Below are 6,486 nucleotides of genomic sequence, written 5' to 3'. Positions count from 1 at the left end.
ATAATTAATGACAACCAAATTAGGGACTAACATGTTTATCGAGCATAATCTACAGGTGCTAGTCCATTGATGGAATTGAACGAAAACATTCGGTGAATTATAGCACCCCTAAATTTCTAATGGATGAACGGTGTTTCGACTCAAGTGGCTACAAAGTTTTTATTCTTTGTTTGAGTTATAGGAAACGCCGCACTATCAAGAGGGATGCAAATCAAGTTGGTAAGATGAGGATAAGGGTGCTCAGGACAACTTAGCTCTTGCGCTTGAGAGACACACTTGCACGCACAAACCACTAGGAAATTTCTTCTCTGCCAGGGTGAGCCGGTAGTACCGACCCTCAGGGCCGGTGGTACCGGCAGTGCCAGCACTTCACCTGAGTTTTGCGAGAAAATGAACTACTGGTAGTACCGGGCTCGGGCCGGTGGTACCGGCCAGCACCAGTAGTACCAGTGTGAAATGCCGGTAGTACCGGCAGGCCAAATCTGCGCTGACTTTGGTTGCGGAGATTTGAACTGCCTGTGGTATCGGCCTTCCACCGGTGGTACCGGCAATGGTCGGTAGTACCGACAAAAGCCCGGTGGTACCGGTAGGCTTATTTCTCGCAAATCCTAGAGACTTCTTACCGTTAGATCTGAGGTAGCCGGTGGTACCGGTGGTTGCCCCGGTAGTACCGGCAGTTGTTCAGGACCTATATATAAATAGCTCTTCCCTCATTTCTAACCGTGAGCTCTCCCATTCCTTCAACTCTACATCTGAGAAAATAGTCTTCAAGCTTTGACTCACCCACTCTCTCTCCCTCTTTGCTCCTAGACTTCACTCCTTGAGAGATTCGAGCTAGAGAAGTGAGATTAGAGAGTTGGGAGCTTCGATTTGTGACTTGAGCACTTGGTTTCTTCGTCTTGCTGGTTTTGTTTGTATTTGTTACTCTTGGGTTCTTGGAACCCTAGCCGGCTAGGCGTTCTTCGTGGTTGCCCGTGTTGATTCATTTGTGAGGGCACCCCGAAGTGTTTGTATCCCCCTTTGATTCTTAGTGGAAATCTCGAGCTAACCTCAGTGGTTGCTTGAGGGAGGAGACCTAAGTGGTCGGACCTTCGTGTTCACCTCAACAACGGGGACAGGAACTCCTTCATGGGGATTGCCGAACCTCGGGAAAAATATCTTGTCTTGCTGTGGAGGTAGCATCGACTACCCTTGTTCTTGTGTTCTTCGTGTTCTTCCTCTCTACTTCTTTTCATAGGTGAACAAGGGCCGATCTACGTTTTGGAGAAGAACCGAGCCAAGGAAACTACAACATCATCCTCTACTACATCTAGGAGAGTGGGGTAACTCTCAGATCTGAAATCAAAACTCAATCTACTCTAATTTCGTAGCTCTCATAGGGCGTCGGTAGTACCATCAGTTGCGTTGGTAGTACTAGCTGTCTTACACCAGTAGTATCGGCCCAAACTGTCGGTAGTACCGGCAGGCATTTAACTTTCGCAACTTGAGCTTTTGAGTTTCAGGTTTTTAAGATACGCCTATTCACCCCCCCCCCTCTAGGCCAATTAGATCCTTTCAATTGGTATCAAAGCAAGGTTCCTCGTACAAACGCTTCACCGCGTGAGGAGCAACATTGGCCAAGATGGATCCAATAGCACAAAAGGAAATTGTTGATCAGATCACAGCACAGATCACTGCATCCTTGCAGCTACAGCAACAAGAGCAAATGCAGAAGATGCAGGCAGAGCTTGACAAGATGAGAGAGCTCCTGGGCAAAAAGAATCATGAATCGGGTAGCAAAGATGAAAATGAAGATAGTAGCAAAACATCAAAGAACTACAACAAAGCTAGCTTTGACTGTGGTGGTTCAAGCAAGAATCCAACCTTGTCAATGATCAATCCTGGAAAACCACCAACATTTGATGGTGTAAGGTACACCGATTGGGCTCATAGGATGAAGCTACATCTCATAGCCGCAAGATGTTGGGAAGTGGTGGACATTGGCGTAAATCCGCCGCAAGATCCAAATGAGTGGACACCTGAAGATGAGAGAGACTTTCACCTAAATGCAATGGCAGCCACCTTGATCTTGCAATGCCTCACTCCGGAGGACAACAACAAAGTAAATGGTATGGTGAATGCAAAGCAAATCTAGGACACTTTGAAGGTGTAATTTGAAGGAGATAAAAGTGTAAGAGTTGGAAACATTGAACTCTTACAAAGTAAGATTGAGAATTTTTGCATGATTGAGGGAGAAACAACAAAGGCCATGTTTGATAGATTCATGTCCTTGATCAACCAAATTAGAGCACTTGGAGCAACAACATGGGATGAGAACTCTGCAGCAAGAAAGATATGTAGGGTGTATAGACAAAAGAACAATATGCTTGCCTCCGTCATTATGGAGAAAGACAATTACCACACGATCACACCTCAAGAGATGCTTGCAAAGTTGATGCATCATGAAGTCTTGGATGATGAAGCTAAGGAAGCAATGAATCAAAGAAACAGCATTGCACTCACAGCATCACATGGAAGTGATTCAAGTCATTGTAACAAAGGGTGTTGTGAGCATAAGCATAATGATGATGATGAATAAAGAGCAAGCTATGCTAGTGGGAAACTACAAAAATTACTTGAGAATGAAGAAAGATAATATGAGGAGATATGGAGAAAACAAGCCATACAAGAAGAGGTTTTGCTATGAGTGTGGTGACACCGGCCATCTTGCGGCCGATTGTCCTAACAAAGAGAAGAAGTCAAGATACAATGAGCAAGGTGACAAGAAGTATAAGGACAAGAAGAGAGGTGAAGCACATCTAGGCCAAGAATGGCAATCCGACAGTGACAGTGATGATGACAATGATAATAAGAAGAAGAGTATGGCTGCCCTCGCCATACAAGAGGCATCTTCCTCAACAAACATCTTCACCAACAATGCGTCATCGACCTCTCTCTTCACCCACACTTCTTCATCACCTAGACTCTTCGCCAACCTCTCCAACGACGACCATGACACTCCTACATGTCTCATGGCAAGAGGAGATAAGGTACAATTTGACTCTCCCACTCACACCACTAGTAAATATGATAGTGATGATGAAGATGATGAAAACTATGCATCAAATCTCATTAAGAAATATGGTAAAACTGCTGCAACTAAAATCCTAAAGCTAATATATGCTAAAGATAAGCTTGAGTCATGCATTGAGTCGCAAGGGGAATTGCTCCTAAAGGAAAGGGAGAAGAACCAAGGACTTGAAGCATGTCTCTCCAAGGAAAAGGAGAGGGCTGATAAGTTGAGTGTAGAATTGTCTTTAGCCAAAGATGCTAATGATCATTTGTCTAAGGGACATTCTTCACTTAATGACTCTTTGGCTAGCCTAAAGAATGATCATAGTTTGGCTCAAGAGAGCCTTACAAGCTTGACAACTAAATATCATGAGCTTGAACTAAACTATGACAAGCTTTGGACTAGCACCTCTACCATTTCCAAGGATTCCAAAGCTTCAACAAGTAAAAGCTGTGAAAGATGCTTAAATGTTGATATAAATGCTTGTGTTACTAACCTTGTTGAGCTAGCAAAGAAGGACAAGGAGATCCAAAGATTAAACACAATTGTCAAGATTGGTTGCAAGTGCAAGGACAAGCAACCGGCAAATGTGTTCAAGGCATCAAGGCACCCCATAATCAAGGATGGCCTCAGTTACAATAGGTACAATGGTAAAGCCAATGGAAGAAACATGATAAATGGGGTGGCTTGTGTGAAGTTCAACAAGAGTGTGCCTCTTGGTGACCTTATTGACAAGGTGAACAATGTTGCTACTCCTACAAGTCCACTTACAAACAACAAGAACATCAAGAAGAAGCAAGTGGAGGTGCCCAAGCAACAAGTGCCTATTTCACGCAATCACATTTGTGATTACATGTGTTGTTGGGACAAGGATGGCAAGATTGTTGTGAAGTATGTGGGTGCCCTTAAGAAGAGACAAATCTTAAGGAGTGTTTGGGTGCCCAAGTCTTAGATTTCTAACCCCCTAGGTCCCATCTCGGGACCTAAAACAAAAGCTTAATCTTATGTTGTAGGAATACTCCTCCGGTGGACCAAAATGTGTGCTTGATAGTGGATGCACCAATCATATGACCGGAGAGAAGAACATGTTCACCTCCTTTCAACCAAATCATGTTGCATGTGAAAGGAATGTCTTTGGTGACAATAGTAAAGGAGATATCCTTGGTTTGGGTAAAATTGCTATCTCAAATGATAATTCAATTTCAAATGTATTACTTGTGAATTCGTTGGGATACAATTTGTTGTCCATCTCACAACTTCGTGAGAAGGGCTACAATTGTCTCTTTACGGATAAGGGTGTGGAAGTCTCTAGAAGGTCGGATTCCTCTATTGCTTTTATGGGTCAACTAAAGGGCAAGCTCTATCTAGTTGATTTCTCAGCTAGTAGAGTGGGGTCCAAGACTTGTTTAGTGGCAAACTCTAGCATGGGCTGGTTATGGCATCGCCATCTAGCTCATGTTGGGATGAGGAACTTGGCCGATCTTCAAAGAGGTGGATACATCCTAGGACTAACAAATGTTTCTTTTGAGAAAGATAGAATTTGCAGTGCATGTCAAGCGGGAAAGCAAGTTGGAGCCAAGCATCCCGCTAAGAACATCGTGACTACATCAAGACCACTTGAGTTACTTCACATGGACTTATTTAGACCCAATGCTTATATAAGCATTGGAGGTAACAAATATGGTTTTGTAATTGTTGATGATTTTTCTCGTTTCACTTGGGTGTTCTTTTTGAGAGATAAAGGTGAAACACAAGGGATCTTCAAGAAGTTTGAAAGAAGAGCTAAAAATAAGTTTGAAGTGAAGATCAAGAAAGTGAGAAGTGACAACAGGAGAGAGTTTAGAAACACCAACATTGAAGCTTTATTTGATAAAGAAGGCATCAAGCATGAATTCTCGTTTCCATACACTCCACAACAAAATGGTGTTGTGGAGAGGAAGAACCGGACGCTCATTGAAGCCATAATAGCAATGTTGGATGAATACAAGATTTCAGAAAAAGACTATTGGGTAGAAGCCGTCAACACGGCATGTCATACTATCAACCGCTTATACCTCCACAAGTTGAGTCAGAAAACCGCCTACGAGCTTCTAACCGGTAAAAAGCCTAAGGTGGACTACTTTAGAGTTTTTGGATGCAAGTATTTCATACTTAATAAGAAATCCAAAAGCTCTAAGTTTGCACCAAAGGTTGATGAAGGTTTCTTATTTGGTTATGCTACTAATGAACATGGCTATCATGTTCTCAATGAGACCACCGGTCAAATTGAGATAGCGGTAGACATGAGCTTTGATGAAAGCGACAGCTCTCAAAAGGAGCAAGTCAATGCTGAAATTTTAGGTAAAGAAGAACCATCTCACCAAGTAATCAAGAAGCTTGCTACCGGTAAAGTAAGACCCGTTTAAGAAGAAGAAGATGATGCACATATGCAAATTCCTCATGATCCAAACTTGCATCATGGGTCAACCAATACCCATGATGATGCTTCCACTTCAAGAAGGGGTCATGACTCAAGGGAACAAGCTAGTCAAGATCCACCACAAGCTCAAGACCCAACCAAGGTGGTGATCGAGACAGTCAAGATCTTGATTCTCCAATCAACCAAGACTATGAAGATGAAGATGATGGTCTAATTCAAACAAGAACAGCAGTGCCTCACCCAAGAGTTCATCACTCCATCCAATGGGATCATCCCGTTGACAGCATTTTGGGAGACACACAACGAGGGGTAACAACACACTCTCGTTTAGTTGGTTTTTGTGAATATTACTCTTTTGTCTCCTCGATGTTGCCAAATAGGGTGAAGAATGCTTTGAAGGACCCAGATGGGGTGATTGCCATGCAAGAGGAGCTAAACAACTTCACTAAGAAGAAAGTCTAGTCCTTGGTGGAAAGACCCAAGCAAAATGTGTTAGGTACCAAATGGGTCTTCCGTAACAAAGAAGATGAGTATGGCATGGTCACAAGGAACAAGGCACGATTGGTAGCCAAAGGTTTCAGTCAAATCAAAGGTTTGGATTTTGGGGAGACCTATGCACCTGCAGCTAGGCTTGAATCTATTCATATGTTACTTGCCTTTGCTACTCACCATGATTTCAAGTTATTTCAAATGGATGTGAAAAGTGCATTATTCAACGGCCCCCTCTCTGAAACCGTGTATGTGGAGCAACCGCTGGGTTTTGAAGATCCACATCATCCCGACCACGTCTACAAGCTTGACAAGGCACTCTATGGTCTTAAACAAGCCCCTAGAGCTTGGTATGATTGTATCAAGGATTTCCTACTCAAACAAGGGTTGAGATTGGAAAGGCTGATCTCACTTTATTTACTCGCAAAGTCAATAATGATATTTTTTTTATGCCAAATATATGTCGATGACATTATATTTGGTAGTACTAATGCGGACTTCAGTGAGCAATTTAGTAGGATCGTGA

This window comes from Sorghum bicolor, chromosome 10 (genome assembly GCF_000003195.3).
Source record: "Sorghum bicolor cultivar BTx623 chromosome 10, Sorghum_bicolor_NCBIv3, whole genome shotgun sequence".
In the NCBI taxonomy this organism is placed as follows: domain Eukaryota; kingdom Viridiplantae; phylum Streptophyta; class Magnoliopsida; order Poales; family Poaceae; genus Sorghum; species Sorghum bicolor.
This window is presented reverse-complemented; position numbering follows the sequence as displayed.